Source organism: Erpetoichthys calabaricus, chromosome 12, assembly GCF_900747795.2.
Source record: "Erpetoichthys calabaricus chromosome 12, fErpCal1.3, whole genome shotgun sequence".
Lineage (NCBI taxonomy): Eukaryota > Metazoa > Chordata > Cladistia > Polypteriformes > Polypteridae > Erpetoichthys > Erpetoichthys calabaricus.
In genome coordinates this window covers 8,619,169-8,637,757 of record NC_041405.2, presented here as the reverse complement: position 1 = coordinate 8,637,757, position 18,589 = coordinate 8,619,169, and positions in this window count along the sequence as shown.

Genomic DNA, 18,589 nt, shown 5'->3' with positions numbered 1-18,589 from the left:
GAAACAATGTTCTTCCATGGAATAGCTTTGTCGGTAAAAAAACGTTCCACGTCCTGAAAAATCGATTCTCCTCTGGTATCAGTCTCTAAATATGTAGTAAAAAGCAGTTCTTGGCACATATTTTCATCTTTAATATATCGAACATATCCTAACAACAGAGATTCATTGCCGGGTAATGTAGACTCATCCAACTGGAGAGAGAATCTGTTGGTCTGTAAGAAATTGCATAAAATGTTTTCCATGTCGCGACCCATCTCATCTATTCGTCTCTGAACGGTGTTATTGCTCAAAGGAATTCTCTTTATAATATCATGTGCGGGCTTGTGCAATACATTGTTGAGGACCTCCGCAATGGCTGGTAAAATAAGCTGCTCTCCAATTGTGTGAGGTTTCCCCGACTTCGCTATTAGTAAAGATATATTATAGGACGCTCGTAAACCATCAACGTCTTGCATAGATGATGACGCAAACATCGATCTTATGGATGGCCTTTTCTCTAGTTTTTCTTTAAGTGCTTGAAAGAATGACAAGGGCTTACTTTTTTTGTCAGCATGTACTCTTGATAAGTCGTCCTCCATTTTTGAAGGCTTCATGGCATCGTTACTGAATACTTTTTCACATATGAGACACATCGGCAAGTGTTGATTTGATAGAGATGGAATAAATCCAAACTTCAAGTAGTCCAAACTGTATTGTCTGCATTTTTTTTCGTGTCTGCCATCATAAAACTCACAGTAAACTTGCAAATCAAAAAAAAAAAAATGTTTAAGAAACTACTTAAAAAAACAATAATAAAACGCGCATAGGTAACTAAGCACTTTGTAAATTCTTTTTCAATCACTTTATTTTAATTCACTTTATTTAACTATGTAATCACTTTGTAATCTCTTGAAATAAATTGGTAGATGAGTGTATTATCATTCAAGCTCCAACGAATTTCAAAACGCAAATGAACTTTCAACCTAAGTGCAAGCTTGTTCCATCCATCCATTTTCCAACCCGCTGAATCCGAACACGGGGTCACGGGGGTCTGCTGGAGCCAATCCCAGCCAACACAGGGCACAAGGCAGGGAACCAATCCCGGGCAGGGTGCCAACCCATCGCAGAGTGCAAGCTTGTTATATAGTAAAATATCAGGAGCATGTTTGGACTTGAACTTGATCGTGATTTCGTTCGTGTTAAATCGCATATATGCGTCAAATACAGAACAAGTCAAAACGTGCCCGAAAGACTTATACGCTCGAACTCATTATCTTGCACGAACTTGTCCACGCTTATTGACTTGCCGAGTTTTTCATCTTGTATGAACTTGTGCACGCTTATTGACTTGCCGAGTTTTTCATCTTGTACGAACTTGTGCACTCTTATTGACTTGCCGAGTTTTTCATCTTGCACAAACTTGTCCACGCTTATTGACTTGCCGAGTTTTTCATCTTGTACGAACTTGTACACGCTTATCGACTTGTTGAGTTTTTTAAAAGTACAACAATACTTCCTACTAAAATATTAGTCATTCTTATAACAAGTTGGTACACGTAACACAACTTATACAGTATCTTGAAAGTTTCAAGTAAGAACTTGTGTTAATTAATAGGGGTCGATTTTTAGACCTCGTCGACCCCCAAAATCAGTTTTCGTTTATGTCGACCCCTGGGAAATCTATTTCGACCCCAAGGGGTTGATATCCACCACTTTGGGAACCTCTGGTCTATAGCTACATCCACCCTACTAATTTTCATTTAAAAATAAAGATATTAGTCTCTCAGTTTTTGTCTTTGATCCACCTGAACCCCTTATCCCATGAAAATGGAGAATTTTGAAAACCTTTTCAGAGGCAAATAATTCTGAAAACGCTACCTCATGTTTGCAGATGTGGATGTATGAAAACAAAGATTTTTAAAAATGGAGACTCTGAATGTAAACTCTAACCATGACTGGTTCATGCTTATTATATAGCCCTTCCATGATTGGATCCTGCACATTACAGTGTCTGGTTTCACATCAAAGACTAAAATCGGTGAGAGAGGCCATGCTCTACTGTCTTTGAGGTGACAGTGAATTTATGGACGCAGAGACCATCCTGACTTTAATGAGATTATAAGGGCTCATTTATACTTCACGCTCAGAACGCGTATGTGCCCGCATCATGGCCGCCACACGCTCTGAGCGTTCATTTGATGCGTCCTCTGAGTAGGTCCTCAGAAATTAACATGACGCGTGCGCGAGTTGCAGTACCAGCAAAAAGTCTGGGGGTGCAGTGTGCTAAAAGTTGGAATGTGACGTCAGAGTCTGTTTACTATCTACATGTAACAGAAAGCCGCTTTGCGGATCCTACGAGATCGGTGTGCGCGCTTCGATATTTGATAAATGGTTTGATGTGGTGAAGCAAAATGCCGACATACAGATGTATTCATGGTGCTTTTATATTCAAGCGTCGCATATTCCCAATTGTAATGACACGATACGTTTTAAAATTCTCACATACAGTCTTCTGTGCCATCTTTTCTAGGTCTTCCTCTGCTCCTGACAGCAGCGAATCGCCAGCAATACTGTGCACGTTAAATGTATGATATTCCAACTCTCTGCACATTTAGAATCCTTAGATTTATACCTGATATCACTTTCATGATGAAAAGCATTAAAGTATGTATATTACATTTTACAGATACAGTAAATCGGTAATTTCATTTAAATAATGAATACTGTTAATAATTACATACATGGGCTGACACAGTGGCGGAGCATTAGTGCTGCTGTCTTGCAGTGAGTCATGTCGCTGATATTCCTTGCCTGGAGTTTACGCGTTTTCCTGCTGGGTTTCCTCATTGTGCTCCAGTTTCCTTCCAAAGATAAACAGATTTGGGGATTTGGTGCCGCTAAAATGATGCTAGTGTATGCTTGTGCTTCTATTCACCTTGCGATGAGCAGAGGCATCATCCAGGGATTATTTCTCACTTGTGCTGAATGCTTGCTGGAATGGACACATCCCTGGATTTAATCAATAAACATCCTTTTCAGAGATATTGCAGTAAGGTGTCATCGGAATTTAATGGGTGTTCTAGGCAGTTCACAACACAGAGAAGCTGAACATGTTATCACCGTGATAATATCTCGCACTGCCACCTGGATTTACGTAAAGTACGCGCGCAAGTTTACACACTACAACGCTTGCGTAGCAGGAGTGTCCACTGCAGCATGCGTCGCGTCGCATGAAATATAACTCCGGCCTAAGTGAACTACTGAGACAACACGTCGTGGAACAACCAAAGGTGGGAAACGCATCAAGTGCAGTTCCAATTGCAGTCAAAAGTAGAGTTTCTTTCTGTGGCTCTTGTTGTGTATGCATCAAATTTGCATTTTGTACACTTTGAGTGTTATGTAAATGTGCAAAAGGCAAATAATTTACCAGATGCCAAAGTTTTATAATAAAGCCCACAGCCAGCATTGTTACCATGCCTTCAAGTATTTTTCTTCCAATGTTTACATGCAAAGTTTAGGCAAACAATTACTTTATTTGCATTTTTGGTTGTCGTAGCATTAATGGAGATTCTTTTGTACACAATGTGAAAATACTAGTGTGGATGAAGATAGTTTTTATTGAAAAACTCCATTTTCAAATGAAATTTCTGTCCATGTGGATACTCCGGTTTTCCTCCCACATCCTAAAAATGTGCAGGGTTAAGTAAATCTAATATGACAGTGTCGATGAGCATGGGCGAATATGTGAGCATGCACTACAGTGATTTAACACCTCATCCAGGGTTGGTTCCTACAAAGTTTTTCAATGACTGCTGACGATCCTTATTTGATTAAGCACAAGGGTGGATTGATAGATGGGATATGCCAAAATAAATATGAAAGTGCTACTTTCTTATTTATAATAATTTATTTCCAGGTGTTTTGTACAGAAGGCAGCACAGTGACACAGTAAGGTAATGCTACCAACTCATGGATCCACAGCCCTGGGTTCCAAACCATCAATTGCACCATTGTCTGCATAGAGTTTGCACTCTCACTGTGTCTGTTTGGGTTTTCCTCCCAGATCCTAAAAGATCAGGTTGACTGATAATTCCAAATTGGCCATATAGAAGTGTGGGTCTGTGTGAGTGGGACTGGGATGAACCGTTACCCAGTCCAATAGTTCACCCATAACACCGCTAGGAATTGACTTGTTTGTTTTAATTCAAGTATTCAGGTCCTCTTTGATGATATGGTAGTGCAGGGGTTATTGCTGCTGATCCCACAGGTCCCCTGGCCTGGCTTTGAATCCTGCACCTTAAATTTTGTCCTTTTGAAATCTTCAGGTGTCTGTATGGGTTTTCCCGCATCCCCAAAGACATGCAGGGTTGGATGATTGATTTCAAATGACCACAATATGTCTGCAAGTGTGTGCATGGGCCCTGTGATGAAATGGTGCATTATCCATGGCTGTTTCCCACAATGTACCCTTTGCTTTCGGTTTTAGTGTCCAGTCATGGGTTTTATACTTTCAAGATGTTCTACATTTTTCATTTTAAGGAAGTTTGTTTTACACTTGGCAATGTGGCCTACCCTGTTTATACCACATTAATGCCACTTTTCTGGAAAACTATTTATTAAAAACTTACCACCTACTTATCCCAGAATCTCAGCCAGCATGTGTTTCTTTTGATTATTACACAATAGTGAATTGGTAGTGTGTTTCAGAAATTAACATTCAAGCTAAAAGCCACTCATTTGATTTATGTTATATGTAAGAGTTTAAGTGACTTTGTGCTAACTATACTGAAGCAATGTGCTGCGTGGGAATTCTTACATCATAGTGGTAGAGAAATTTGGGCTTAGATCTCTCCATGTATGTGCCCGGGTTGCATTTGACCACACTGTTGTATTGTACTGTTTGTGTGCAGTGTTGTCTTTAGAAGACACTTTTAAAATAAGAAATTAATACCGGATTCAGAATGCAGAATACCTAATTTTATATATTTGTATCATTACAGCCCCTAGATGTATTTGCAGGTAAGTAATAAAGAATGAGTCCAGATAATTCTTATATAAACTAAATAATGAAAGTTATTGCAAATTTAACAGACTGTATCTAGACTGCAAGCCAATAACCCAGAACTAACTTTTTTTAATGATTCCTCACTTATGCTGACATTTTAAAGTGAAAATGTTTGGGTGAGATCCATCCTCACCATGGCTTCATGTCTTTAAAATTTGTTTCTTTTCCTACAGTGCCAAATATTTCACCCAAAATGATAATGAATGGTGACAAATGGCAAGCCATCTGTCAAGTTGATGACTGCCATTTCAGCAATGTCACTGTGAGACTGAAGAAGAAAGAGACAATGATAAATGAATCAACGTGCAATGAAGTTCCAGTATGTGCAACCAAAGTGACCTTCATGAAGAGCATTAAAGAGGAGCTTTTCTGTGAGGTGGAGTTTGAAGGGATTGATAAACCGATCACTAAATGCATTCTACTTATCAATCGAGGTAAAATGATACTGCGTATATGTGGCGGGGCAGTGCACTGATACCTCACAGCTTCAAGAGATGGGGGGGATGGGGGGGGGGGGCACAAAACTCAGTCCAGCCATTTTCTGTACAGAGTTTATATTCTGCCTCCCTTTCAACATGAGATTTTCTCCAAAGGCTTAGATTTCACCCACATCAAAAAGATTTTCATGTTAGATCTCTAAATCAATCCAGTGGGAGTAAGTGTGGGTATGTGAGTCTGTGCCACCTGTACTGGACTGTCACCCCATTGAAGCTGTTTTGTACCCAGTAAGACAGGCATAGGCATTGCCACCTCATAATCCTAGATGAGGTGTCTATAAATGGATGGAGTATACGAGTCACTGTGTATTTACAAAATGAGTATAAAAGGATGTTATATTCTGCGTTTAATATCCTTCTAGTTATTATAGACTTATGCGGGTCACACCAGATGATACTGACGTGTTTTTAAGTAATCTTCTCTAATTCTCCTTCTGCCCCATTGTTGTTAAATAATGGAATAATGTAACATCTGTTATCCAGATGTGGAGTAAGTCATGATAATTAATTGAGTCGTGTGTCTTTTCATGAGGCCCTGTTTAATTTTATATTACGTATTACGTTCCTAGAGCGCCCGTGAATTGTGAAAAACCACGAATTTTGGACGTGGTCAAAAACACGCCTATAAATGTCTATTTTTATAGTTTAAACCCTAAATATGCTCCCAAAACACTTTAATTTCATTTTAAACTCGGCTTAATACAGTACCCTAAAAAAAATGTAAAGGCAAACCCGTATGCTGTACAGTACGGTACTGCTATGTCTCCCGCAGTGGTAGAATGTCAAATACTGATATTACCCCTATATGTAGTGGAATTCATGCAAGCACGTTTTCTTTGGTATAAGTAGGGTAAATACTGTAATAATTTAAATTAATTTAATAAAAATAGAATGTACAGGTACTCGCCAATAATGAATGATATTGATTGAAGATGATGAATTAGCTGTGCAGTACGATGAAGGTATGTAATGAAGATAATGACTGCACAGCAAAGCAGAGGATTTACAGCACCTTGGGTGGCACCTCTTCTTCAAGCGCTTCAGGAGGAGTCGTATCTTCTGACGGGTCATCTTCTGGTGGGGTTTCCTCCTGGCTTTTCTTGATAGATTTGAGGAACATTGTGATGGGATGTTTTGCTGTCATTTTTTCCTCATGGTGGCGAGGAGGGTTTTATATGTCTGAATGGCAGCATCGATTGCTTTGTGTTCTCTCTACAGTACTAAAAAATGTATACAGTATTATATTTTATATGGAAAGTTAGCTGAATTTACATTAATTTTTATGTTACAAAAATTGTAAATGATTTTGTTCTTAATAATTTAGCGTTAAAACGCATGAAAAATTATATATTGCCATGAAAAAAGCCATAAAAAAATTGCGGAGGATATTTGCAGTTTCCGTGAACAATTATTAGTTAGGTTCTAAGGAAAAATCTGCGAACGACTAAGGCCGTGAACTCTGAACCGTGACTTCGCGGGGGTCGACTGTAATTCCAAATATTCCAAATGTGTTAATGGACCAGGTACAAATGCTAAAAAATAAAATTGCCAAGGATTACTGTGCACAGCAGATTCTTTAATTCAAGAAGCCCTGACTTTATTGTCAGGATTTTGCATCTGACATGTGGTATCTGCCTATAAATTTAGCAGTTGATGCCCACAGATTTATGCACACTCTGCGGACAATTCACCATTCAAAACACGGTGCCCATTAGATCTCACCACCTCATCTTTGACAAGGGAAAGCGACAAGTTTTTATTTCCCAATGTATCTTATGTTGTGTGTTATGGCATTCAATTAAATGAATGAACAAATGATTAAACAAATGCATAAATAAGCAATGTATTTCATGAAACAATTAATTATTCATGCTCAACTCTTTGTGTTTTATTTATTTATTCTAACATTTCACACACATTTATTTGCATAATTATTTCTTTAATGGAGGAACATTTCTGATATAATAAAATAAAGTGTCAGCAAACCATATTTAAAAAATTTTAATAATGAAGTATAAGTAAAATAAACTAGAACTGATGTACACATATAATACAGATGTACTGTAGAAAAGTACTAAAATATAATCTTCCGAAGATTATACACAATTTTATTATTGATCAAACCACAATATACAATGACTTCCAAATTAGGTTTATCTTGTACTCTTCACAGTTATTGAGGTTTACACACCCTCTTCCCATCCTGTTTTCATTTTTAATTCTCATCACCAGCTTTGGTCCTCATAATGAGTAAATTCAGTCTAGTTTCCAGTAAAGGAGAGCACTGAACCTAATCAGTCTAAACTAAAAATGGTGAACATCAGGAAATACTCGTCTGAAAGGACTTGTAGCTGGGAATCTGCGAAGTAAGGGTGGTTATCGAGGTCAAACATCCTAGTCGGAGGCAGCTTTAATATAATGGAGGTCTGCTATCATTTACTACATAAACATCCTCTTGTTCTTTTTCTCTCAGTATTATTGACATGCTGCTTAATTTGGAAATTCATTCCTAAAATTGGGGTACATGTGACTTTAAATGGAACTTGTTTTCTTTTTGCAGGTGCAACCTGGCCTGTTGTAATTGCATGTCTGCTGCTGCTGCTGCTGCTCATCATCATTGGCCTTGTCCATTATTTCAAAGAACGTAAGTACCATTCTCCGCAGTTTAATTTTTGAGACTTTTCTATTTCAAACTTAACAAAAGGTATGTCTTCATGTAAGAGTACAATATTCTTCAACAACAAAAATGCTTTGTGCACTTTCAAGTCTTGTAAATGTGCGTACGTGAATGTACCTCGATTATAATCAACCCCATACTTATGAAATCACAATGTTGCAGATATTTATTGGCTAGTAAAGCAGCCTCCTTCTTGACATGTCAAGAGCCTGCCATCTACATTCAAGAGCATTTGGCTCTCCTTCGCAACTGAGCATGCAAGATCATGAGTGGCATTAGAGTGCCTCACCTCAAAGTGCCAGCATTTGACCAGGTAGCCACAATCACCTAACACATATAATGATATCATTGCTGATACAATGGATTGTATAGAACACTAGGGGGGCAAGCCCCCCTGAGGCCTTCAGCGCCCAAACCCCAGTTGCAGCCAGAATATTAGTAAAATCTGTAAATTTAAAAAGTTAGTTATTGTCTGTTTTTACCTGCATTTTTATTACGATTTAATATTGTTTTTGTGTCAGTATGCTGCTGCTGGAGTATGTGAATTTCCCCTTGGGATTAATAAAGTGTCTGTCTCTGTCTGTCTGTCTGTCTGTGAAAAATTATTATTTAACGGAGTCAAAATCATGAAATGAGAATAAAATATTTACTCTTACCGATTGGAGTATTCCTGTTAAACTGAGGTCTACTATGCTCTGAGTATTTATAAGAGACTAAATAAATGATCCATTCATTTTAACTGACATTCTTAAAAATATATATATTTTTTTAAAGTGACTCATTTAGTTTTCACGTGATTTTTCCTGTTATTTAAAGTGGTATGCAATGGGTCATCGTAACTCGACCTTCAGCTAACTAAATCACCTAAATACAAACATTTGTATTATGAATAGATAATTTTTTTAATAGTTTGTTCCTGTGAAAAAGTTTACTCGATCAAAAATAATGTAATTTATTAAATTATTAAGATAAATTATTGAAATAATAATGATTTATTGAAATTAAAAACTGTGACTTCATATCAAAAACCGTGACTTTCTTGATATTTTAGTTTATAATTTAAAAACAGAATAAGAATCTGAAAATCTAACAACATCACATTAAAGTTCGATAAAGTCTGAAAAGAATGATACCAAACATATATGTGCATGTTTTAAAATAAGCCCAATTTAAAGCGTGACAAAAAACATGACATAAAAACATCACATAAAATCGTTGCACTTTTAGGCTTAGTATTTTATATATAGAGAGTAGATAAGAAACACTGAGAGTTCAGACAGTTACCTTACTAACAAGCAGGCCATCACGTGCACAACTGTCATGTCTGGCAATCCCACTTTGTCTCAAAATAAATGTGTTACAGGCTGACCCAGGCCACCGAACCACAACATCAGTTTGTCCGTCTCATTTTGGCATCACAAATGACTTGTCATAATGGAATGTAACAGATTATGGTGAACAAAAACAGTTTCATTCTAACTAGATACCCTGATTGTAATAAGAGTGCTATAAAGAGTCCTGATTATGTTAGGAGAACCAGACACTGCTGCAAATTGCCTTTTTATGTTATGTTTTACGTATGTACACCCACACAATATGAAAACTTGATGTAGTACTAATAATAATAATACATTTTATTTACGTAGCATCTCCTCAGTCAGCTAATTGTTTTCCGAACAGCAGACATAACAAATATGCAGCTTCTACCATCTTAAAGGGGAATTAAAATAGTGTCTGCACAACTTATCCAGCACTTTCATGGCATAATATATTTGTCACGTCAATGCACATTATAATAATAACTTGGTGATATGAATTATTTGTGTGAGTTGTCATTTGGCTGGTTTGGCCGCATTTTTCTGCTTGATTGAGGGTGTTGTCATTTCCCAGTTTCTCCAAAATGTTACGTGGGCATGGGTATGTATGTATGTGTGTGTGTGCATATATAAACACACTAGGGGGACTTGGCCCCCTGCTTGCTTCGCCACTTCACATCTCTGCTGCTCGCGTTGTGAAGGGGATGGCTGAATGCACGCTTTGGAGATGCGGACGGATCACCTGCTTGTTTACTGCTCCACCTGCCGTGCTGCGTGTTTTGCTTCTTGTGCTGCACTTCGATCATTTCAAAGCCTGTACAGCAGCTGTCTTTGCTTCACTTGTTTAAACCCCCCCCCCACCATCTGGGGTGTGCTAAGTGCCTGCTACTTCGCGTCTTTGCCACTCACATTGTGGGGGGGGCTGAACACACTCTAAGGAGATACGGATGGATCAGCTGCTGTCTTACTGCTCCTCCTGTCGTGCTGCATGTTCTGCTTGTTGTGCTGTGCGTCGATCATGTAAAAGCCTGTATAGCAGCTGTCCTTTTGTCTCACTGCTTTTTCCTGCGGGACGTTAAAATGTCTCTCTCGTGATGTCCAGGCTGATTTATTACATTCCTTATTTTCTGAAGTTGCACATAGATTATTATTGTTCTCTTGTGCATGCTTTTTTGCCTTCTTTTCTCTCCAACGCTTTCGTGTCTCTTTTCAACGTGCTGCTCTTTCTTCTTCGCTTAGTCGTTCACGTGCCATCTAGAATGTATAACATTTATAAGAGCTGGGAACACATGAAGTGTCTGCCAAAAGCATTACAACAACTGCAAGGTTAGATGTCCGTGAACTTGTTTTAAATTGTTTGTAAGTAGGGCATGATGTGCAAAAGTCACCGTCTCACAGGTCTTGCTTCCTAAGGTTGTAATGTCCAGTCTCGCGTGACGTTGTCTCTCCGAGATGATCATGTCTTGACCCAAGATTTTTTTATATAATAGATATATATATATATATATATACTGTATGCACAAGTTCTTTTAAAAATCCCAGCATTTGCATTTATACACATTTTGAGCCTTTTTGCGCATCTTCAAGCTTTATAAATGAGTCCCCTGATCTCCTCTGACTCACTCCAGCATACCTTGCATATATAAAATAAGAGTTGGTTTTTACAGGACGGGAAGTACAAATGAAACTGGGAAGACAAAATAAGAATTGTAGAGCATGGATTGAATTTGTGAAAAGGAAGAATTTTTACTTTTATAGGTAAGGCCTTAGTAGTGAAATCGGCGATACTGTCTTCGTGTATGTATTTAGGGATGGTTTCACTTATCTCGTTATTTGGATGTGAAGGTTAAAGCCAATGGTGTTTTGTTTTTTGTGGGAATGCAGGTATGAGAGGATTTGGAGATTTGATATGGAACGACATGTGGAAAATGGAGGTAGAGATATCCTGGACATTCAACTGAAGATAAACTGTGTTTTTTAATGCATCTTTGTGCAAAGCTTTGCATTTGGCCTTTGTACACAAATTTTAAAAAATTATGGCTCTGTGGTTCACATCAGTAATGAGGACTTTGACAGTATGGTCAAATTTGACAACAAAGCCAGAGGAGAGACCAGAAGGCTATGAATGTTCAGTGATTTGTGTTGGAAACACAAAGTCCTGTATAAGACTATGAGGAGTACATTGGGGGTGGGTGTACAGTTTGACAAGGTTTGAAATGGAGGGGCATGGAGGGTGGTTCAGCCAAAAGGACTGGTAAAACTTTAAAAGGCTTGAACTGAATGATGGTGTGGGGAAGGTTATGTGTGACGGAGAGGATGTATAGACCAGGTTTGACACAGACAAGGAAATGCCTAAGACCAGACTGTGCCCAGGTGGAGACAATTAGGTACATGTTTTGGGAGTGCAGTTGGACATGAAGTGTGGGCGAATGTGGAAATATAATTAATTTGTTTGTTTTGTCGTATGGTTTAATTTTTGAAACTCGATGGTCTAGCTGGAAATGGCTAAAGTTCAAGGGAAACCTTTTTGATACGGTTTATTATTAGCCTGGCAAAGAAGTGCATATTGGATGCCAAGTGTGTCCTGATGAAAAGGTTTGTGGCCAGACATATGAAGTGGGTAAAAAATAATTTTGGAAAATGAGATAGAAAGGAAAATTAAGAAAGATATTGAGAATTAGAGTTTTGCAGCAGTTAAGGAGAGATGGAAGGACTTGTGGATATTGGGGATTGTGAAATATTGCTTTAATGGGAATTGAGTTTAAATCCAAAATATACTGTACATGTATAGTTGCGTTGTTAGGTGCAATGTTTTGGAGGGATGATGAACTTTGGTTAGGAAATGAAAATGGGAGAATGACTGACTGTTCCTTAAGAAAACTGTTTTTGTTGTATGGTGTAATTGAATTGTTGTGCATTGTATTTTCTAATATATAAGTAAAACATACTTTTATTAAAAAAAGTTGAAATCAAAAGCAGACAACATCAACTCACACATGTCTGTCTTTTTCCTTTGCCCACACAGGTCTAATGAACTGTTCCAGGCGTGACGATGTGCCAGGAGTTAATAACGGCAACATCCGAAATGAGGAAAATGAAAATTTACCAACCACAATTTGAAGCATAAATTCCAATGTTTTTTGGACAAAAGGTAAAAAATAAGGGGAGTAGCCTGTCCACACACATCACTTGGCTCATTATTTTTGTGTTGCATTGCCACAATGAAAGTCCAAACACAGAATCAAAATTCAATGGGGTATTGATGAAAATTGTATTCAAAAAATTGTTTTTACTGAAGTTTTACAGTAAAAGTGTAAGTTTAAAAAGTATTTGCCAAACAGAATTAAATCATATTATGCAATGAATAGCCCTAACGCAACATGAAACATAATTTACTTTCAAATTATCACATTTTACTATTTTTTAATATGGTTAATTACTTGATTGTAAAACAGTTAGTTCTATTATGCATATGTAACAATTCCCATGAAAATAACAATCTGTTTAAATTGTACATCCACATCCTCATAGGTGAGCGGCAGAACCGCAAAGTGGCTAGCAGGTAGCGTAGGCCTGGGGGTTGGCGAGCGAAGCGAGCAGGGGGCAAAGCCCCCTAATGTTTTCTAAAGTTTGTAGCGGCTAAAGGAAGGTAAGCTGTTGATGGCAAGAGGAAGAAAGTAGAGACATTCAAAGGGTGAAATGTTTTCGCCAGGTTGAAATTTCTGAGCCTATATTGAGTGAATCAAGTCACATTGGGGTACATCCATCCATCCATCCATTATTCAACCCTCTATATCCTAACTACAGGGTCATGGGGGTCTGCTGGAGCCAATCCCAGCCAACACAGGGAGCAAGGCAGGAAACAAACCCCGGGCAGGGCACACACACACACCACACACTCCCACACATCAAGCACACACAAGGGACAATTTAGAATCACCAATCCACCTAACCTGCATGTCTTTGGACCATGGGAGGAAACCGGAGCACCCGGAGGAAACCCACGCAGACATGGAGAGAACATGCAAACTCCACGCAGGGAGGACCCGGGAAGCGAACCCGGGTCTCCTTACTGTGAGGCACATTGGGGTACATATGCTGCCATTTTCTTCAAGCTTTCTGAATGCTTACAAAAGCTGATAAAAGACAGAAGGGAAAGAAAAAGATGTCAGGAAATCAATTACATTTGGTATGAAGTCAAAGTAGCAGTCAGAAGTGGGGAGGATACTGTTTTAATAATTTAATAATGTCTTCTTTAGGCCTTGATCAACTTAAAGTGTTCTCTTCATATCTATTACATTGGCAGTTTGTTCCTGTTGTCACAAACTGATGGCAATCTTTTTTTTTTTTTTTTTTTTCTAAGGAAGATGTGTGTCCAAATGTGCAGAAGAAGAACGTTTACAGAAATTCCATCAGATCACCAATGCCTTCCTTTGCACAAAAGTTTGATAAGAGTATTTAAGTAGCTGGACATTTTCTATGCTTGTTTCAAAACTGTTCAATGTTTCTATGAAATACTATACATTATCCTTAATGCAATATGCATTAGTGTTATAGATGCTTTTATAGTAGAGTTTATTGAATTACTGTATTTTGATATTTAAATGAAACAAAATAAGCTTCAAAAGCATAAATGTATTTTAGATAGGTGAGACAAAGTGTAAGAAAATCTGTTTACTTTTCAGAGAATGTATAAATGTGTGAGAGTGATGACAGCTTGGGTTGTATGTGTGAATGAAAAGTGTAGCTGAATGACTGGTTTCACCATCTGAAAAGCAAAAGTGTTTTTGATCTCGATTATGCACAGTAATAGTTTCATTTATGAAAATGTTACGATTTTTATTTTTCTTATTTAGTGTTAGGTGGTAGATTTGAGGAACGAGATGAGTGAACATCCATCATACGTTGCCTTCGCATAAGCTTTTTATTCATAAATTATACAGAATCAAAGCTAGTTTTTAGTTCTTTTCAATTCATATTTCTTTTTTCAGCATTTAAGCTATACTATCATTTGTGTTAATGTGTTAGGTGGCGCAGTGGTAGAGCTGCTGCTTTGCAGTAAGGAGACTGTGTGAGATTGTGGGTTCACTTCCTGGTTCCTCCCTGTGTGGATAGCACTTTGAGTACTGAGAAAAGTGCTATATAAATGTAATGAATTATTATGTATGAGTAATTTTACTGCAAAAGTATTGCTCAAAGAGGAAGGATTTTTGATTTGAGTGCTTACAACATCATCCTGTCCAGTGGTGGGATTTGAATCAGTGTTTTCTAGCTTGACCATATAATATCTCATATATATTTTATGCTAGTTGTCCCCGGTGGCTCTACCCACGTAGTAGTGAAACAGGACAAACTTTAAAAATCAATAACATCAATTAAAACAAATTTAATAATTTGTATTGAGAAGAATTTTTATTGATCGCTTTCATATCCGAGGGTCTCTTGATATACGATATTTTTGGTTTTGCTATTAGGGATGAGAATGTAGATGTGCTCTCTTTGGCAAAAATGCAAAAAGTTGGCAAGGTATCTCTGGCCATGCGGAAGGTAGGTACACTTCAACATCAAACGTTGGCACTGTATCTGATCGTGTTCATCTCTGACTGAAGATCAGGTACCCTCTAAAACACACATAGCTCTGATCTCTTTCTCAAAAAACGTCAAATGTTACTCCTTAACAATCTGTAGATGAAAATGTTTGCTGAACAAACCGGTGTCGCTAGCTAAGAGGGGACAAGGTACGCTTCAACACGTGGTGAGAGGTAGAGCAACTCGAAAGGGTACTGGCGCATGAGTGAGGAGGGCCACGCCCCCCTCCCCTCAGCCCTCTGTTTCTCTCGGATTTGTGCAAATAAATCGGTACCGCAAGCAAACTATGATACTTAGAGCAATGAGAGAAGTCACAAAAGCAACCGAGATGTTCAAGCAAATTATAGAAAAAAACCTCTAGCTAAATCCATTAAGTAGTTCTCTCATGAAAAGAGGACAGACATTGGATTTTATATATATATATAAAAATGCCAATATGGATCTTTTTCTTCTTTCGGCTGATGCCGTTAGGGGTCGCCACAGCAGATCATCTTCTTCCATATCCTCCTTTCCTCGTCACCTTGTTCTGTCACATCATCACCTTCATGTCCTCTCTCACAACATCCATAAACCTTCTCTTAGGCCTTCCTCTTTTCCTCTTCCCTGGCAGCTCTATCCTTAGCATCCTTCTCCCAATATACCCAGCATCTCTCCTCTTCACATGACCAAACCAACGCAATCTCGCCTCTCTGACTCTGACTCTCCCAACCGTCCCACCTGAGCTGACCATCTAATGTCCTCATTTCTAAAAAATACCCACATGGATACTGTTTTGTAATTCTGAAAACTCCGTTTTTAAATGTTTGCCAAACAGTACACCATTCATCTTGCATACCAGTCAACTTTAATAAATACAATGTGAACATCTCTGGCAGAGCTCCATTTTCTCATGGTGATGTGACAGTTCAAAGCTTACAGTATAAGAAATGCAAAAATCAAATAGGAAGTTGTCATTTGTTACTTTTAATCTGCAATACGCTTAAACAAATGGCTATTTTATTTCAAAACCACTTTATTTATAGGACTGCCTTTCTGAGCAGTAAGGTGACCACACAAATATATTCTCTTAAATAATAATTATTTTTAATATTCGTTGAAGCTTACTATATCATCTACCCATTCCCCTACTTTAAAAGTGTATTTTTTTTCAAGAAATTCTTACTTTGGTTATTTTTTTTTTTAAATACCGTTGAAGTCACTACTTGATCAGTGTTAATAATATTAATAACAGAAATCTTCTGTATATGAAAGTGCATTCTAAAAATATAATTAATTTCTGCAAGCAATTTAATGTCATAAACTATACATCCACCATAGCAATATCTCTAACCATTCACTCAATAGGCAATATGTGATTACCATTTTCATTCCTAATGTCTTACTGCCACATGTGTGCTGCCAGTATTACAGTATGTTCTCCCATTAGGTTGCATGCATGCAAGTGACTTTATTCTTCCAACATATATTAAAAAAGTATGTGATGTGGCATAGGGCCCAGGATTAAGAGTAATTTCTGGAAGTAGCCCCAGCATTTCACTGGACACATTCACGCAGAGCAATAAACCCCACAAATACACCGATTGCTACAAGGCTACAAATTAAGCCCGAGCTCCAGAACCTTGGAGGTAAAAGCGCTAAGCACTGCAGCACTAGCTGTATCCTGTTAGTTTAGGTTTCCTTTATAAGCCACTTATAATTGTCTACATATTACATAACATTTTATAAGCCTTTTTAACATGATATAAAACAATTGATGATGGCGTATTTTAGTTATCTTTTATCAGTAAGAGCAGATTTATTGTTCATCCGTTAACAGTTGTTTTAGAATGGATACCCAAACTAAATTGTGAACTTTTACTCTGAGATAGTGTTAACTTTTGCATGCTGATGCTTTAATATCCTTCTACTGTTAATATTAGCTGCTAAACTCTTGTGATGAACCAAAGACTTAATTCTTCTTGGCCTTAAGTGGCTGCTGTGTACAGTGCTTCTGTGGCCAATAGGGTGGGTGTTTGAATTCAGTTTACTTTCATTACTCAAGGAAGGGTTTGAGAAGAAAAACCAGAGCTGCTGCCTTTTTGTTATTTCAAAGCTGTTTTTTCACCTGTGTGGTTTTATTTAATCTTTTGAAGTAGAATTCATTTCTCAGAAAATTTTCTTCTTTTGACATATCGGAAGTTGGCAATCTAGCATGTCTTTCTAGGGCCTTCGTCCATCAAGGCAAGAACCATATTCTAGAAATAAAACCTTTATCTACACTGGAGAACCTGAACACAATGGTACAGCAGCTTCTGCTTCTTATCACTACTATTCCCAAACTTTTTATAAAATGCATTCATCTGCTGTTAGCCACCATGTTTTTTGATACTTCATATCTTTAATCTGCTGTCATGACGTGGGCTGAGCTCGGCCCTCGTTGGTTAGATCACTAGGTCACCCTGTTTCATAATATTATTTATAGTAAATCACTGGACTGAAACTAGATTGATACTTTATTTATAGGTTTCTGCTACTAATACTTTTTAAAATAGGTTTCTGCTACAGCGACCTTTTTGCTAAATCTCTTTTCTACTGGTATTATTTTTAATTACACCCACCCAGTTTTCACAGTTCGGTAGGGAATAAACATAGTGGGAATACACACATTTTGACAATTGAGAGTGCACGATGATGAACTTCTAATATCCAGTTAGAAAACAATTAATCTTCTGCAGTTACACACACTCACTGTATGTACAAATTCCCACAGACCCTGACCAGGCTGGCAACCAAAGTTGAGCTCATGGCGCCGTATGACAGAACACTAGGTGTGCACCACTGCTCTGCCCGCTTTAAGACATCAGTACTAAATAAACTGATCTAAACCAATGTGCAACTATGCCTCGGTTAATAGCATTGATTGCATGCTACATGTATGCTTAATCTGTCGCTGCGATGATTATCGACAGCAAGCAAGCAATATATTTGTGAAATCAGGCAATATTTTTTTTCCAAATTGTGGTAATAAGCATCTGTAGCTAGCTATTGCACTTTGAGCCAAACACTAAAAAATTCAGGAACATTTCATATTCTGTGAAGCTATGGTGATTTTGCAGCTAGAAATTACTGTAACAATATATAATACAAATTATTGTCCTAACTTCATATTATTATAATTTTTTACTTGTTTTTTACTTACAGCAACACATGTTCATAAAATGGACGTGCACATCCTAGACAACAGGTGCTAAAATTCCTTCCTTCTTTAGCATAGAGCGATAACAACATTGCTTTTTTTCAATCGTTTGTTTCAGTCTAAACATAGCCTGAATTTGGAGCCGGGGTGGATATGCAAAACTGACAAATCTTCCTTGATTCTAACTTTAAAACTTAACTTACTTAACTGGATCTTCCAAAGGAACAGGAGTTATGTTTTAGTGCCTTTCCTTGATGTTTGTTAAAAGCAGAGACTTGTCGACAAGTAGCA